The 18622-nt window shown below is 49.3% G+C and overlaps 1 pseudogene; it reads right to left on the bottom strand.

The window, feature by feature from the left end:
* The window catches only part of LOC147086921 (Fc receptor-like protein 5), a 40805-nt pseudogene that overhangs the window by 7825 nt on the left and 14358 nt on the right, over positions 1-18622 (bottom strand).

The following is an 18622-nucleotide window of genomic DNA, read 5'->3' as shown; positions in this document are numbered from 1 at the left end:
CCATTCAATGAGATCATGGCTGATCTGATCCTAACCGCCAATCTACTATCACAGAACCATCTCCTGAATCTAACAGAATTAGACACACGAAATAGGTGCAGGATCAGGCTACACGGCCCCTGGGCCCGCTCCGCTACCCACAGGGCCATGTCCGATCCGAACCTAGACTCATGTCCAAATTCCTGCCCGCTCCCCATAACCCTTAATTCCCTTTACTTCTAGGAAACTGTCTATTTCTGTTTTAAATTTATGTAATGATGTAGCTTCTACAGCTTTTTGGGGCAACATATTCCATAGATCTGCCACCCTCTGAGTGAAGTAGCTCCTCCTCATCTCAATTTTGAAAGCAGCCCCTTATTCTAAGACTATGCCCCCTAGTTCTAGTTTCACCCATCATCGGGAACATCCTCCCCGCATCCACCCGATCCAACCCCTTCACAATCTTATTTGTTTCAATAAGATCGCCTCTCATTCTTCTAAACTCCAATGAGTAGAGTCTCAATCTACTCAACCTCTCCTCATATGTCCATCCCCTCATACCCGGGATTAACCGAGTGAACCTTCTTTGTACTGACTCGAGAGCAAGTATGTCTTTTCTTAAGTATGGACACCAAAACTGTATGCAGTATTCCAGGTGCGGTCTCACCAATACCTTGTACAACTGAAGCAATACCTCCCTATTTTTATATTCTATCACCCTAGCAATGAAAGCCAACATTCCATTGGCCTTCTTAATCACTTGCTGCACCTGCATACTAACCTTTTGAGTTTCGTGCACCAGGACCCCCAGATCCCTTTGTACTTCAGTACTTTCCAGTTTCTTGCCATTAAGATAATAACTTGCTCTACGATTTTTCCTGCCAAAGTGCATAACCTCACACTTTCCAGTATTGTATTCCATCTGCCAAAACTCTGCCGACTTACTTAGCCTGTCTATGTCCCCTTGCAGGTTTTTTATGTCCTCCTCACTCAGTACTTTCCCTCCCATCTTAGTATCATGTGCAAACTTTGATATGTTACACTCGGTCCCCTCCTCCAAATCGTTAATATAGATTGTAATGAGTTGGGGACCCAGCACTGACCCCTGCGGAACACCACTAATTACTGATTGCCAGTCTGAGAATGAACAATTGATCCCAACTCTCTGCCTTCTGTTAGATAGCCAATCCTCTATCCATGCCAGAATATTACCCCCAATCCCGTGATTTTTTATCTTAAGCAATAATCTTTTGTGTGGCACCTTGTCAAATGCCTTTTGGAAGTCTAAATACACTACGTCCACTGGCTCCCCTTTATCCACTCTATATGTTACTTCCTCAAAGAACTCCAGCAAATTTGTCAAACATGACTTCCCCTTCATAAAACCATGCTGACTTTGTCCTATTAAATTATGATAATCCAAATATCCTGTTACTGTCTCCTTAATAATGGACTCCAAAATTTTACCTACCACAGCTGTTAGGCTAACCGGTCTATAGTTTCCAGCCTTCTGTCTACTGCCCTTTTAAAATAAGGGTGTTACATTAGCAGTTTTCCAGTCTGCCGGGACCTTTGCTGAGTCCATGGAGTTTTGGAAAATGATTACCAATGCATCCACAATCCCTACCGCCACTTCCCTCAAGACCCTAGGATGTAAGCCATCAGGTCCAGGTGATTTATCCGCCTTGAGTCCCATTATTTTACCGAGTACCACTTCCTTCGTGATTTTGATCATGTTTAGCTCCTCCCCCCCTATAGCCCCCTGTTGGTCCAGTGTTGGGATATTCTTAGTGTCCTCTACTGTAAAGACTGATACAAAATATTCATTCAGTGTTTTTGCCACCTCCATGTTTCCCACCATTAATTTCCCGGTCTCATCCTCTAAGTGACCAACATTTACTTTAGCCACTCTTTTTCCTTTCATATAACTATAAAAACTCTTACTATCTGTTTTTATATTTTTTGCTAATTTACTTTCATAATCTATCTTCCCTTTCTTAATCAATCTTTTTGTTATTTTTTGCTGTCTTTTAAAGTTTTCCCAATTCTCTATCCTCCCACTAGATTTGGCTACCTTATATGCCCTTGTTTTTATTCGAATACTATCCTTAATTTCTTTACTTAGCCACGGATGGCTGTCTTTTCTTTTACACCCTTTTCTTCTCAGTGGAATATATATTTTTTGGAAGTTGTAAAATAACTCCTTAAATATACACCACTGATCATGTATCGTCTTACCCATTAATCTATTTTCCCAATCCACTCTACTCAATTCCGCTCTCATACCTTCATAGGCTCCTTTGTTCAAGCTTAGCTCGCTTGTTTGAGATCCAACCTTCTCACCCTCTAATTGAATATGGTATTCAACCATGTCATGGTCAATCATTCCATGACCTGGACGACGTTCAGGCTTGGTCTGTTAAGTGCCAGGTAACATTCTTGCCACAGTAGATCAAGGCAATGACTATCTCCAACAAGCGCCAGTCTAACCACCTCCCCTTGACATTCAACTCCATTTGCATCGCCGAGTCCCCCACCATCAACAGCCTAGGGGTCACCATTGAACAGAAACTTAACTGGACAGCCACATAAATACAGTGGAAGCAAGAGCAGGTCAGAGGCTGGGTATTCTGAGTCAAGTGTCTGACCTCTTGACTCTCCAAAGCCTTTCCACCATCTACAAGGCTCAAGTAAGGAGTCTGATGGAATACTCTCCACTTGCCTGGATGTCTGCAACTGCAACAACCCAGAAGAAGCTCGACACCATCCTGGACAATGCAGCCCGTTTGATTGGCCCTTCATCCACATCCTTAAGCATTCAATCCCTCCACCACCAGCGTACCGTGGCTGCAGTGTGTACCATCTACAGGATGCACTGCAGCATCTGGCCAAAGCTTCTTCAGAAGCATCTCCCTAACCCGTGGACTCTTCCCCCTAGAAGGACAAGATTAGCAGGGACAAGGAAACACCACCACCTCTAAGTTCCCCTCCAAGTTACACACCATCCTGACTTAGAAGTATATCGCTGATCCTTCATCGTTGCTGGTTCAAAATCCTGGTACACCCTCATTAACAGCACTGTGGTCGTACCTTCACCACACGGACTGCTGCGGTTCAAGAATGAGGTGCACCTCCACCTTCTCATGGGCAACTCGGGATGGACAATAAATGCTGGCCTTGCCAGCGACGCCCAGATCCCATAAATGAATTAAAATAAAGGCAATAATGCTCCCTTTCCACAATCGTAAATGCCGACTCTTTACCCATTGTTCAAAGGCACTGTAAGGGGCTGACCGCCATGAGCCTCCGTGTGATATATAAACACTGATCATTGAAACTAGTTAGATTTATTGGTAAAATACCAATATCGTTGAATAGAAATATTAACAGTCTGTATTCCTCTTCACTGACCTGCTTTAGTGACCACCACTGCGTCACTGATCGGGGACCATAACCACCTGCTATTGACGGAGATTCTATGTAGGCATTGGTACCGCCCTCCTTGGTTTGTGCCGGTAATCAGGAATGTTCCAAGATTGTCCTTTGTGACGATTTGAGGAGTGTTCAGACGTTGAGTACCTGTGTAAAAGTAAATTTGACCGCGATACTCTCTGTTCACTGTGCAGGCAATGGTTGCTGTCTCTCCCTTTGTGTATACTCCAGTCAGTTGATCAAGTGATATCCCTGGCGGGGTGAGCCGATCTGTGGTAAAATAAATGGAAAGAACAACAGAAATGGGGTTCTGCATTTTCTTGTGCCATGAAAGTTTGGTAACTCAATAACGATTGTGACGAGTTAAAAGTAAATGGCCCAGAAATTCGGGTCTCCACGGGTGAGTACGCATGGGGTACTCACGTGTAGGCCCAACAGAAGTGCTGGTTTCGTGCATGCACTGAGCATGCGTGGGAAACCGGCACTTCCGTTCCCCTGAAAGAAGGGGTTGAGAGGTCCAACGCATGCGCTGGAGAGGGAGCGTGTGCGCATCAAACTTACGATTTTTTTTCCAGGTTTCTCTGGGAGGGTAAGTCTTCAGCAGTTACACTTTTAAAAAGCAGGCTCAAGGCCTACTTTTAACAAGGTAAGTGGTGAATTAATTAACATTAAATCATTTTCTCCACAGATTTATTATTTTTAAACACTTCAAAGAAAGGTATGTTTATTTTTAGCCCCGTTAGAAAATGTAATAATGTTTTCAAAAATTTAAATGATTGTTTAAAATAGTTATTTCATGTAATTTATAGTTATTTTAAAAATTTGATTCTTTTAAAAATGTATTTGAAGTTTTAATGATGTTTTGGGGCTTATAGTATTTATAGGTTTGACAGCTCTTCCTGTCAAACTTATGAATGAAGCATTCCCTGCTAGCATTGGCTCTCCTTGGCGCACGTGATCCCAGGGGACGCATCGAACTAACTGTGCCCCTGGGATACGCAAGCACTGCGCGCCGGCAGTTGGAGCAGGCCCAGGATCGGAATCCCACGCGGGCCCACAGCTCAACGGCCGGCCCGCTAGGTAAGTGCATGTCGGGGGCTTGCAGCCGCGGGAAGCCCCCGACCGGAATTTCTGGGCAAGTGTTTGCATCGGCGATTCAATTTCTACAAAGATGGTTTCAAATAGAAGTGGGACAGGAAATATACCTGGGGAACTAGTTCCAAAACCTGGTCTCATCACTGAAATGTCCCTCTGTGATATCAGGAGAAGAAGTGGATGGTGTTAGTTTGAAATTTACATTTCTAGGAAACTTATTCGAGCCATAACCTGATTAATAGCAGTGAACAACTCCCATAAACCGTGGGGATTTGCATTTCATATAAAGGAGTTTAGTTTTGCTGGGCTGTAGGTTGTGGGCGTCGCTGGCAAGGCCGGCATTCATTTCCCAACTCCAGTTGCCACTGAGAAGATGGCGGTCGGCCAACTTCTTGAACCAACTTGTGCTCCCACAATGCTGTTCGATACCGACTTCCAGAACTTTGACCCAGCGACGAGGAATGATCACCAGATATATTTCCATGGCAGGATGGTGGGCGATTTGAAAGTGGAACTAGGAGATGATGTTGTTCCCATGCAACTACTGCCAGCTTCCTTTCTGATGATGGAGGTCGCGGATTTGCGATTTGCAGTCGAAATGCAATCCATTAGAGGCATGGAAACCTACAATGTACTTAAGATAAAATATTTCGCATATCAGGATGATTTTGAAAATCTCGTTCTGCAGATTCGGTTATCTGACTAAGAATCTGTAATCTGACAAGACCAGCCAGTCTGACAATGCCTGTTGAGCTGAATATACACTCAGTGGAGTTAAAACTCCGCCGGATGAAGCCATTTGATATTCACCATTTCGCTGTTTTAGTTCCAGACATTTAGGGAGTAAAATTGGAAATCAGGGACATAGATTGTTTGAAGATAACAGACAATTTGCAGTTCCCCTGTCAGAAGGCCTGGTTTTCACATCGCAAATTACCGAGTCTCTCAGCTCCCTAACAAAGCATTCCCTCAGTACTGAGTTACAGGAGCAATTGTAAACAAGCTCGATTTTACAGTCCATTCAAGACAATGGAGGGTATAATTGGGCGTAGTTGAAATGGGAGGCCGATCCATATCCGCCTCCCTCCCACCTGGATGATGTGGATAATTTTACCATCCGCGGGCTGCGAGCTCCTGTTTTAGGAGCAATTGTAATGTAGCACGATATTACCCTCCATTCAGTCAATGGAGGATATAATTGGGCGTAGTTGAAACGGGAGGCCGATCCCTCTCCGCCTCTCTCCCGCCTGGATGATGTGGATAAAATCACCCTCCGCGGGCTGCGAGCTCATGTTTTTCATCGGTGTTAAATTCACAAAATTCTGATGGAATGGGGCATAAATTCGTCTTGTACATTGACCTAAAACAGGCGATGGCTCATCGATAGCCTGTTTTACACATCGCCGGATTTTAGCTCCCATTGCCTACAATGGAATCAGAAATCGGGCGGGTGCGAAATTGGAGACCGATTCACTTTCGCCAGTTTTGCGCTACCGCCCGTGATGCTTTTCACCCTCGTATCTCCAGTAACACCCTTTGCCCATAATAGATTCACAGCGGGTGAATAATGAGCTCAGTGTTACAGGGATCCTGTCTAGAGTTGAGCAATAGGAACAAAACCAGTTCGGTTATCTTCCTCTCTCCTAATATGAAACCATTCATTTTTTTACACTGTTTAAAGCATGATTTCATAAAAATATCAAAAGCTTGAAAAAACATACAAAAACCTCCCTTTCACTCACCTGCTACAGAAATCATCACAGAGTTGCTGCGATGAGATTCTAACCACCTTCTGTTGACGGAGGTTAAATATCCGCACTGGTACTGCCCTCCTTGGCCTTCACTGCTAACCAGGAATGTTCTAAAGTTGTCCTTGGTGATGATTTGTGCGGTGTACAGCCATTGATTATCTTTGTAAAAGTAGAAGGTTTTATCACGATAATCTTCAGTCACGGTGCAGCTAAAGGTAACCGTCTCTCCTATAACATACACCCCAGTTGGTTGGTCAAGGGATAACACTGGCGGTGTTAGCGGATCTGTGGTAAAATAAATAGAAAGTAGAATGAGAAATGTATCTGCGGAATTTCATGTGCAGTGCAGGATTGGGAACCCAATGGTGATTGTGCAGTGATGAAGCGCAGTTTCACATCGGAGACAGAGATTTCACAAAAGGGGATTTCGGGATTTGATTACAAAGAAACAAAGAAAGGCTAGCATTTCCATAGCGCCATTCATGACCTCAGGAAATACCGCCGATGAAGGAGCAGCGATATATCCCCAAGTCAAGAAGGTGTGTGACGTGGAGTGAAACGTGGAGGTGATGATGTCCCCATGCGCCTGTTGTCCATGTCATTCTAGGTGGAGGAGGCCGCGGGATTGAGAGTTGCTGCCGAAGAAGCCTTGGCGAGTTGCTGCAGTGCACCTTGTAGATGGTACACACTGCAGCCACGGACATGTACATCTCGCTGCTCATCCACAGCTCCTAACTTCTCGCCATTTAGAAAATACACTGATCTATTCTTAAGGTACAAAGTAACTGCCCTCACACTTTCCCACATTGAACTCCATCGGCCAGTGATACAGGGATCCTGTCTAGATTTAAGCAATAAGATCAAAATCCATTCGGTTATCTTCCTCCCTCCTAACATTAAACCATTCATTTTGTTACAGTGATTAAAGCATGATTTTATACAAATACCAAGAGTGATTAAAAAAACAAATATCCTCTGCCTCTGTCAATCACCTGCTACAGTGACCGTCACAGACTCGCTGCGATGGGATTCTAACCAACTTCCATTGACAGAGGTTCTATATCGGCACTGGTATCTCCCTCCTTGGTCTTTACTGGTAACCGCAAATGTTCTAATGTTGTTCTCTGTGATGATTTGCTCGGAATAAAGCCAAGCATTATCTTTGTAAAAGTAGAAGGTTTTCTTTTGATAATCTCCGGTGACGCTGCAGGTAACGGTGACCGTCTCTCCTACTACATACACCCCAGTCGGTTGATGAAGAGATATCACTGGCGTTGTTAGCGGATCTGTGGAAAAATAAATAGAAAGTACAATGAGAAATGGTTCTGCCGATTTTCATGCTAAGTCTAAGGTTGGGAACTCAATGATGATTGTGCGGTGTTGAAACGCCGTTTCACATCAGATAGAGAGATTCTACAAAAGGGGAGTTTGGGATTTGATTACAAAGAAACAAAGAAATAGTTGCATTTACATAACTCTTTCATGACCTCCGGACTTCTCAAAGCCCTTTAAAGCCAATGTACTACTTTTAAAGTGTAGTCGCTGTTCTAATGTAGGAAATCAAATGGCGGAGCCGAAGAACCAAAATCATCTCGAGTTCTCTGTCCAAAATCTGGTTTTAGGCCCGAGATTTCACTCTGGAATACGAGCTGCATAAGGAAATGGTTGCTTTGAAATGCCCAGTGCTGCTAATGTAGCCCAGGTTTCGAGTTTGTGAAGTTCTGCCGAGATGCAATGCAGAGAGAGATATGGAAACCCACAATGTAATTAGATTAAATATCCTGCATAACAGAATCATTTTGAGAGTCTCAGCATGCAGATTCTGTTCTCTGACAGAAAAACCTGCACTGTGTCAAGGGCAGTCAGTCTGGAGTGCTTTTATGGCTGACGCTACATTCAGTGGAGTTAAATACCTGGCGCCCTGCTGTCATTGTGGCACTAAACTTTGATAGTTCAAATATGTAGGGGATAAAAAATGTCATAGGCAGTCCTTGAAGCAGGTGGTTTCGATTCGATTTGACAGACATTAATGGCCCGTATTTTCCGATCGGAGGCTTCCTGCGTGCGGAGGAGCCCTATCTGGAATAATCTACGGGTTAACTGAGGGCTTCCGAGATGCGTTACCTCCGCTACTGGGCCTCTCCAAACTCGAACTGCGCAGGGCCCAGGTATGCAAGAGGCGCATTCAGATCGCAAGCGTCCCTGGGATCAGGAGGCCCATGGGGAGCCAATAGGAGAAGGGAATCCCCCTTCATACACTTGACAGATAGACCTGTCAAATCTATCAACGGAGCTCATTTCAAATGAACAGTAAAACATTATTTTTAAAAATCACGTTATTAAAATGAGTTGAAATTATAATAAATTAAACATTTTAAACAAAGTTTAATTTTTTTGAAAAAAATAATTGAAGTTTTTTACGGGGCTAAAAATAAACCTGCCTTTTTTCAAAAGTATTTTAAAATTATAAATGAGTGAAAAGTTCTTTTTTACTTTTTTCCACTCTTATGCTGGTAAACACAGGCCTTACTCCTGCTTTTACCAGGTGTAAGATTTCTAAGGGCTTTCAGCGGGTGGAGGTTCTCCAGAAAGCGGAACTCTCCGCCCGCAGAGGCTCTTCTCGAGGGCAGGCGTCCGAACTGTCAAGATCATTCCTGAAGATCGGAAATACCGGTTTTCAATGCATGCTGAGTGCGTGAAACCGGCATTTCCGATGTCCCTACGGGTGTGTACACAGCTTGTACACACCTGTAGTCATCGGAATATATGGCCCACTGAAGTGGTAAACGAAATCAGGCGGGGAACAAAACCGGCAGCGGACTTGTTTTCTCCCGTCTTGTGATACCGCAGGAGATACATTTCATTCTTGTTTATTTTCTTTATGTGAGAGACAAGCAATGATACCGTTACCTCCAATGTATCCCTTCGCTCTGAATTAATTGGCCGCTCTAACACTGTTTCCCTATACACACAGGAGTAACCTTCTGACCCGGTCTGCACAAGGTCCGCGATGTCAAAGGTGACCGCGGATTCCCATGAACTGGTTGTGTCCATTTTGATTGGTTCATTTTTGCCTCCTCTGTACAAATAGAACATGCTCCCCAAATATGGAGACCGGGCTCCACAGGTAACTCTGACCATCTCCCCTCTCACAAATACTTTATTCTGACGGTTAAGAGAAATTGACGGGTTGTGAGAGTGATCAGTGAGGATAACAAGGAAACACATTAATGTTAAAACCATGAACCCGCCGGGCGCGTGCAGGTCCTTCGCCTGCTTTTCACCACCGGACTATTTTACTCCCCTCGAATTCAAATGAAAGTAAATTCCGACAGGTTGTGAAGCGATCAGCCGACCCGATTTTACACTGCACTAAAGTCAATGGAGGGTAAAATCTGGCGGAGTGTAAAACAGGAGGCCGGCCTGAAACCAGCTCTTTCCCGCTTGGTGTATTTGGTGATAATTACCCACCAAGTCTCACCATGAGCTGTGAGCTGGAAAAATCCAATAAAATTTAACTGGCCACTGGTCAGGTTTCTGCTGAGCGAGTAGAGATAAAAACTGCCCCCAATGGGATCGGATATAAACAAATGGAAACGAAAATCGGAAAAACAGGCTTCCGATTGTCTTTTTTGCCTGTTTTGCTCTACCGCCTGATACAAATTTCACCCGCGATATCTCAGTAATGCTGCGGCTGGCAGTCGATGCACGTCGGGTGAATTCACGGACCATTGTTACTGGGATACTCTAAAGCTTTGAGCAATGAGTTCAAAGATCATTCGGTTTTACTTCTCTCTCCCAATATTAAACGTTCAATATTGTTGAAGTGAATAAAACATGGCTTGTTGAAAATACCAAGTGCATTGAATAGATATATTAACAAAGGCTGTCCACTGTCATTCACTTACTATATTCAGCGTCAAAGCCTCGCTCAGCTGTTAAAATAACCACCTACTGCTCAAGGACATTTCATATCGGCATTGGAGCCGCCCCCCGTGGTCAGAACGGGTAATGCGGATTGTTACAATCTTGTACTTTGCAGCGGTTTCACCAGAGACCAGCTGTCGACCATTTACATATAAGTAGAAGGTTTTATCGCGATAAGCTCCATTCACGGTGCAGGTAATGTTGACCGTCTCTCCTGCTACATACACCCCAGTCGGTTGTTCAAACGATATGACAGGAAGTGTTAGTGGATCGGTGGTATAAGAAATGGAAAGTACAATTAGAGATGGAACTGTGGATTTTCATGTACAGTAAAAGGTAGATAATTCAATTGCACAGTGCTGGAGGGAAGTGTTTGCGTCGGGGACAGAGATTCCACAAAAGAAGAATTCGCGATTCGATTTTTAAAACAAACAGTATATGCTTTCATATTTTAGCACCTTTCAGGAATTCAAAATTTCCCATAACAGTTCACAGCCAATGAAATATTTTTGAATTGGAATCACAGCTGTAATGTAGGAAATCTAATATCAGAGCCATAGAAAATAAATCAGCTGTGGTTCTCTTTCCAAAGTCAGATGTTGGGCCAGAAATTTGACTCAGGGATACAAGCAGAACAAGGAAAATGCTTACTTTGCAATCACAAATTCTGCTATATTTCGCCGAGTTGAAAATGCGATTAAAAATGATGGGTGTCTCCGTTAAACTCAACGGATTCGCATCTGAAACAGTGGGCCAACAAAAATCTCTTTGAAAGAGATTTGCAATTTGTCTCACCCGTTGCTCTGTATCCACAGCCATGCATGTATTCCCTTTTTAAGGCATTTATCCAATTCCATTTGGAATTTAATATTCAATCTGTTTCCGCCACGACCTTAGGCAGTGCATTCCAGATCATAACAACACGCTGTGTAAACCAAGTATCTTTATTTCCTGCCAAGTTCTTTTACCAATTATCTTAAATATGTTTCCTTTTGGTAACAGTTACTTTTTTAAGTCTATCGGTGCCCCTCATAATAACACATCCATTGATTCGCCCCTTACTGCTTTCTGCTCTAAGGGTATAATCCCACCTTATGCAGTCTCTCCACTTCAAACTACCGGTGTTATAAGGAACAGCGCTGTTAGACAATGTTATGTGCTGGATAGAAATAAAACATACCAAAAGAGGGGGAGAGATAGGGACAGAGACAGTGTGAGAGAGGGAGACAAAGAGATAGCATCCAGAGAGGTTTTCGAAAAATGAACGTGATAAAGGAACCGCAAAACATGATGAAGAGAGGACACGATAGAAAGTGAATATGAGTAATTGGAGTCGTCGTACGTGTCTTCACACTGTTCCCTTTGGGGAACTGTATGAAGTGGTGGAAGGATTTCTGGCTGCGTTAATGCTCCTTCCGTGACCGTAACCATCCTCGTACCAGCCATTAGGGTTGATAGTCCTATGACTGGAGAGTTTTACGGGCTCCCACAACCGATACGAGAGGGGGGACCACCCACACACGCAAGTATCCCGCTGGATGTCAACGCAGAATTTAGAACCGGAGCTCCGACTCCACTTGCGGGGATTGTCTGGAGCGGGGTTCGAAACCTTACGCCTTCTAGCCCAGCGGTGGGGATGCTACCGCTACGCCAAAGGCCCATTCCAATAATTGGAGTGAAAGAGAATCAAAGTGAAAAGGATAGCGCGAGAGTCATTGAGCAATGGAACTGGAGGAAATCAGCGAGACTGGATGTGGTAGAAAAAAGAGAGCGGGGACGGAAGGTTAATGAGACAGAGTCATAGAGGCATAGGCCTAGAAATTCAGTTAGGGGCGCCCAGCTCGCCTGGGCGCCGGAATTACCGCTGCGCGCGGAGCCACTTGCGCCAGCGGTAAATTCAGTTTCAGCGCCCCAAGTGGAAGCCGGCCGCTTAACAAGGGTTTCGGCGCCCCGCTTGGGACGCTGAAACTGAATATCGGCGTGTAAAGTGCCGCAGCGCCACCCACTGCGGCACGGCAGCCTGTGGTACTGCAGGCCTTCCTCTCATTCTTAAGGGGGAGGTGCCTGCAACAGCGCGATCCCCGCTCGCGAGTGCCGGCAAATGAGCCCGGCACCAAGGAGAAGTGCCGGGCTCTCTGGAAACAGCCGGCAATGCCGCGGGGGGGGGGGGGGGGGAGGTGTAGGAGGCCGGGGAAGGAGGTGCGGGCAGGCGGCCGCCGAAAAAGCGGCCGGCCGCACCTCCACCTTAACTCGCCCCACTACCGGCACAGGTAGGCCCCGTGTACCGGTCGCTGTTTGCGGCCGGCGCGGGGGAGGCGGCAGCAACCAAACATGGCCAGCGGGGCGATAGCGGGGCGCTGCGCACACCGATGCTGTCATCGGTGGCGGCGCAGCGCTACTGGCTAACGCCGCCATTAGCGCACCGCTAAATATCGCGGTAGGTTTGCACAGTGGCGCAAAAGCCCTCTTTGGGCGCAAACTGGTGGTGCAGGCCACTGAATTTCTAGGCCACAGAGTCATAACGGCGCAGAAGGAGGCCAGTCGGCCCATCGATTCTATGCCGGCTGTCTGTAGAGCAATCTAGTCAGTCCCATTCCCCTGCTCTATCCCCTTAGCCCTGCAAGTTTAGTTCCCTCAAGTGCCTATCCACACTCACCTAGAAAACATTGAGGCCTAGAAATTCACTATGGCCCCGCCAGCTGGCTAGCGCCCAAAAGTTAGCGCTGGGCACGGAGCCAGTTGCGACTGTCAGATATTCAGTTTTTGCACCCCAAGTCGGAACCGGGCACTATTCCAGGGTGTGCCCGCCCACGCTTGGGGCGCTGAAACTGAATTTCAGCGCTCTAGGCGCCGCTGCGCCACCCGCTGCGGAGCGGCAGGCTGCGGTACTGCAGGCCTCCTCCTTCTCTTAAGGGGGAGGTGCCTGCAACGGGGAGATCGCCGTTGGATAGTGCCGGCAAATGAGCCCGGCAGCACGGAGAAGTGCCGGGTTCATGGAAAGCAGCCGGCAATGCCGCGGGGGGGGGGGGTGGAGGAGGCCGGGGAAGGAGGTGCGGGCAGGCGGCCGCCGAAAAAGCGGCCGGCCGCACCTCCACCTTAAAGCGCCCCACTAAGGCTACAGTACGGCCCCGTTTTCTGGTCACTGTTTGCGGCCGCTGCGGAAGAGGCGGCCGCAACTAAATATGGGGATCGGGCCGGTATCGGGGCAGAACTGGGGCACTGCGCACACCGATGATGTCATCAGTGCCGGCGCAGCGCTAATGGCTACCGCCGCCATTACCACTGCGCTGAATATCAGCGCAAACTCCTGTATTGGCGCAGAAGCCCTCTTTAGGCGGTAACTGGCCGCAAAGCTGGCAGCGCCTTACTGAATTTCTCGGCCTGAGTGTCTCCGCTACCACCAAATCCGTCAGCAGCTAGTTCCAGGCCCTCACCACTCGCTGCATAAAAACGTCTTTCCATCACATACCCACGTATTGCTTGCCAAAACATCAAATCTGTGTCCCAGAGTCCTTGTACATCCCCCAAAAAACTGTGGTGACTAGAACAGGACGCATTACTCCAGTTGTGGCCTAACCAGCGCTTTATAAAGGTGCAGCACAACATCTCTACTTTTCCACTCAGTACCTCTATTTATAAAACCCTAGAGACCATGGGCTAGATTTTCAGTATAGACAGTTTTGGGGCGCTAACCTTAGCGCCCGCCCGAAGTTAGCGCCCGCCCCAAAGTAGCGCCCCGTTGCCGGAAATTCAGTGGCTTCACCCTAAGAGAGTGGTGGAGCGCTAAAAGAGGCGTTGCACTCCTACCTTTAGGCGCTAAGCCGGCGGTCCAGAGGGATAGCGCCCAGGCGGGGCGCAGCACGGGTGCGGTCATTTTTGCACTGACAGCAGACCCCGTGGTGCCGACCAGCTCTTAAAGGGGGAAGGGACGAATTGGTCTGCTGCCACGCCCTGCACACTGCAGCCTTGCAAAGAGGCCTCAACACTGCTGCTCAGCCCCAGGGAGTCATGGCAACGCCAGAGAAGGCCCGTCAGCGTGCCCTGCGCTTCTCAGAGGGTGATCTGGACATAATGGTCACAGCTCTGGAGGTGAGGCGCAAGATCTTGTTTCCAGAGAGTGGGAGGAATCCAACCCACCATGACTACACCAAAGCCTGGAAGCAGATCGCCCAGAGGGTGATGTTCACCGGCGAGGCCCCCAGGACCCACAAACAATGCCGTAAGAAATACGACGATCTGACCAGGATTGTGAAGGTGAGTAGCCTTTCCAGTCTCCTCCTCATTCTTGCATGTACACCTGACATGATGGGCAAAGGGACCTGAAAGTCCTATTGGCCAGCCCTCAGCCAGCAGCATTGGGACAGTCATGAGCATCAAATGGCCATTCGGCACTCTACACTTTGGCCAAGCTATTCCACCATGGGAGGCAGTGCACACTACATCAGGGCTTCACTCTGTCCAAGCTATTCCACCATGGGAGGCAGTGCACACTACATCAGGGCTTCACTCTGTCCAAGCTATTCCACCATGGGAGGCAGTGCACACTACATCAGGGCTTCACTCTGTCCAAGCTATTCCACCATGGGAGGCAGTGCACACTACATCAGGGCTTCACTCTGTCCAAGCTATTCCACCATGGGAGGCAGTGCACACTACATCAGGGCTTCACTGCGCACTTACAGCCCGTCCTTTCTCTTGCAGGCTAAAGTAGCGTTTAATCGCCAGGCCCGTGCCAGGGGTGGCCGCGCCAAGCTGCAGAAGCTCACTCGGCTGGAGGAGCGCGTGTGTGTGCTCATGGGAGCCCGTGTGATTGTCCCCACAGCGTGCGGTGTATCCGACCCTCCACTGCCCGGCAATGGTAAGGACCTCGCCTTTTGGCCCTCTCGCGTCGCACTGGTCCATCCGAGCTACCTCCTTTGCCACTGTCCCACCAATGCGCTGAATCCCACCAGTCCTAACTCCCTCGCTGACGCCGTCTCCTCACTCTGAAGCTACTCTTGTGCATTCCTGCTTTCAGCTGGTGACGACCAGGACCCTGAAGCTGCCAGTGACAGCACCTCCGACCAGGAGGAGGAGGAAGAGCAAGCCGGACCTTCGGGGGAACAGTCACGTCCCGCAGGAGAGGAGGAAATGCTTGACACCTCCTCACTGGACGAGTGCCTGGAGGAACTGTCGCAGGGCAATGCAGCTTCTGGGACCAGTGGCGTCCAGCCACCCAGCAGCCGTGCGCGTGGCCCGCGGCCTTCCCCCCAAAGGGGGGAAGGATCAGAGGGGAGTGCTGCTGCTCGGCACACTCGCCATCACCAACGCGGCAAGGGTCCCCTAGTTCGGCCCCCTCCTCCCCAGCGGGAGAGTCGCGACTCCAGTCCGGACACCTTCACTTCGGAGGAGGTGCGGAAGCTGGATAAGATGGCCGACGACTCGGACCGGCGCCACACGGAGCTCATGAGCGTGGTGGGGCGCATGCCTGAGGCCATCGAGTCGCTGGCGACCAGTGTGCGCGGGTTCGGGGCAGCAACTGCCACGACTGGCCGCATGCTGACTGATGCCATCAAGACCCTGGCGGATGTGATGCGCGCGCACACCAGGACCACAGGGCCACTCACTGCTGCCACACGCGCTGTCTCAGGCAGGCATCGCCAGGGCAGGCGCCGCGCTGGACCATCCCAGCAAGCCGCCCGTCGGCTGATTGCTGCGGATCCTGCAGTGCGGGCCCGGCCGAGTGCCACCGTGCCACAGCACCAGCCAGCGCATCCCAGACGCCAGCTGGCCCACATTGCGCCATCCGTCACCGCCATTCCCCCTCTGGGGCGTCAACGGCAAGCGGCTGCAGCTGATGGTGGCCAGGCTGAGGTGCGCCACTCAGCAGACGGCCCCTCGAGGCCCAAACGCCGTGTAGGCCGCCCCCCAGCGGCATCTGGCGGAAGGGCATCTGAGCCTCAGGCGCCTTCCCCCAGCCTCGCAGCAGCCACTGGGCAGAGCTTGCGAAGGAGCAGCAGGCAGGGCAGGGGAGGCAAAATGCTGGCCAAGGTCTCGCCCTCGCGGGCCACTCAGTAGAGGGTGTGGGCAGCTTTCCTTTAATATGGCGGTGGCCATCTTTATTTTGCCCATGGTTGTGCTTTTGGAGGGCTTATTTTTTGCGTTAGGCCGACGTTGAGGCCCGGTTTGAATAAAGGTGGAGTGACTCCTCCCCAGTTTGTGCGAGTGAGTCGTTTGTTGGGCTTTTTGTGGGGCCCGTTTATTGTTTTTGGGGATTCATGTGGGAAGGGCTTTTCATTTTTGTGCAATAAAAAATTATCTTTATTCATGCAGTCTCCATGGTTGTTCTTCTTAGTGTTTGTTGGCTTCGCCGGCTGAGGGCTTGTGGAGCGGCTGCATTCATCTTCCCTCATGGCCCCTGGCCATTCCCTGACAGGGGGCTTAGAAGTACCGTGTAATAAGGTGGCGTCGTGCGGCCCTTGGCCCTGGTTGCTCCCTCCTGGGAACGTACTCCTGCTCCTCCTCCTCCTCCTCATGCTCCTCCTGCTCCTCCTCCTGAGGTGCTGGTCCAACGTCAGGTGGCAGTGCCTGAGTCCTGTGGATAGCCAGGTTGTGTAGCATGCAGCAAACCACCACAAATTGGGAGACCCGGTCCGGCGAATACTGGAGAGCTCCTCCGGAGCGATCAAGGCAGCGGAACCGCTGCTTGAGGACCCCAATAGTTAGCTCGATGATGTTGCGGGTGGTTTGATGGCTCGCGTTGTAGGCCTCTTCAGCAGCGGTCCTGGGCGCGCGGAGCGGGGTCATGAGCCAGGTGCACAAAGGATAGCCTTTGTCCCCGATGAGCCATCCTCTTGGGGAAGGCTGTGCCTGGAACATGTCATGCACAGTACTCTGCCGCAGGATAAAGGCACCGTGGCTGCTGCCTGGGAAGCTGGCATTGACTGCCATGATGCGCTGCTTGTGGTCACAGACCAGCTGCACATTCAGAGAATGGTAGCCCTTCCTGTTGCGATACTGCTCGCCATGCTCCAGAGGGGCCCGCAAAGCCACATGCGTACAGTCAATGGCGCCCTGCACCAAGGGGAATTCCCCGAGTCTGGCAAATCCCAATGCGCGCTGATGCTGGCTCTCGAGGGCCATGGGGAAGGAGATGAATTGGCTTCTCCTTCTGAACAGTGCTTCGGTCACGTGGCGGATGCAGCGATGTGCGCCATACTGGGAGATGTTTGCTATGTCCCCAGCAGCGTATTGGAAGGAGCCGGTGGCATAGAAGTTCAATGCCACCGTCACCTTCACTTCCACCGACAGAGACGTCCTGCACCTGAGCTTTGGCCGCAGATCTCGGCGAAGCAGGTGGCAGATCTCTGCAATCACCTCCTTTCGGAATCGGAGCCTTCTAACACATCGCGCGGCACTCATGTTTAGGTAGGAGCGCTGCTGGCGGTATAGCCTGACTGGGTAAGGCCTACGTGGCCGACGCCTGTAGCCCCCTCTGCCTCTAGCCAGGCCTGCCCCTCTCACAATGCGTCTGCGAGCCCTACGGATATGGCGCTGCAGCTGCGCGTTGGCACCCCATGCAGCCCCCATCAAATCCTGGCAAACAGTCTAATTTCCAAATGGCCACTTGCAGCGCTATTGCCTGAGTCCAAAAATACCTGGCTCTTGCTGCTTGAAACCAGTTAGCTATCCTCCTTGTTGTGTCTCCAGAAATGCGTTGCACAAGACTGTTTTCTGAAAAAAGGATGGCCTTTATACTGGAGAGGACGTTCCCTTTAATTAGCGCCCCCCGGGGCCCGCGCTGGTTGTGTTGCGTTCCTTTTTCCAAACGCTCCGGCTGCCCACCGCACAATGGGGCGGTCCGACTGAAGTTTGCAATCGGGGCGGCCAAAGGGCGTTGCACGAGGATGTGACGTCATTTTCTGCGCGCGCATCCGGGCGGGCGCTAAACTTTGCGCCGGCGCTAACGGGCAACTTAATTTGGGGCGGGGCGCAAACTGCGCTGCGCCCGGGCGCTACACGCATAGCGCCCGGAAATCACTTCTCTTAAGGCGCTAACTGCTGGCGCAAGCTACTGAAAATCTAGCCCCATGTGCTTTGTGCACCACTCTCGCAATCTGTCCTGCCACCTTCCGGGACCAATGCACATTAACTCTCAGGTCCCTCGGACCAGCACATTCTTTAAAACTGTACAATTAAGTGTAGATCACCTCTCCCTGTACCTTCCGGCAAAATGCATCACAACCACACTTCTCTTTATTAAATTCCATCTGCCATTTGTCAGCACATTCTGCTAGAGTTTCTATGTGCTGTTGCAGTCGATCAGTATCATCCTCAAGTTTGGTGCAATCAGCAAATTTAGAGAAATTCAACTTTGTATTGCAATATTCAGGTCATTTATATATATATATATCAGAAAGGCAGTTGCCCCAGCACTGGCCCTTGAGGATCACAACTGT

Source organism: Somniosus microcephalus, unplaced genomic scaffold (genome assembly GCF_052327205.1).
Source record: "Somniosus microcephalus isolate GS21.2 unplaced genomic scaffold, FLI_Smic_1.0 unresolved_chr6, whole genome shotgun sequence".
Taxonomy (NCBI): Eukaryota; Metazoa; Chordata; class Chondrichthyes; order Squaliformes; family Somniosidae; genus Somniosus; species Somniosus microcephalus.
Note: the sequence above shows the minus strand (reverse complement) of the source record. Positions and strands in the feature narration are given on the sequence as shown.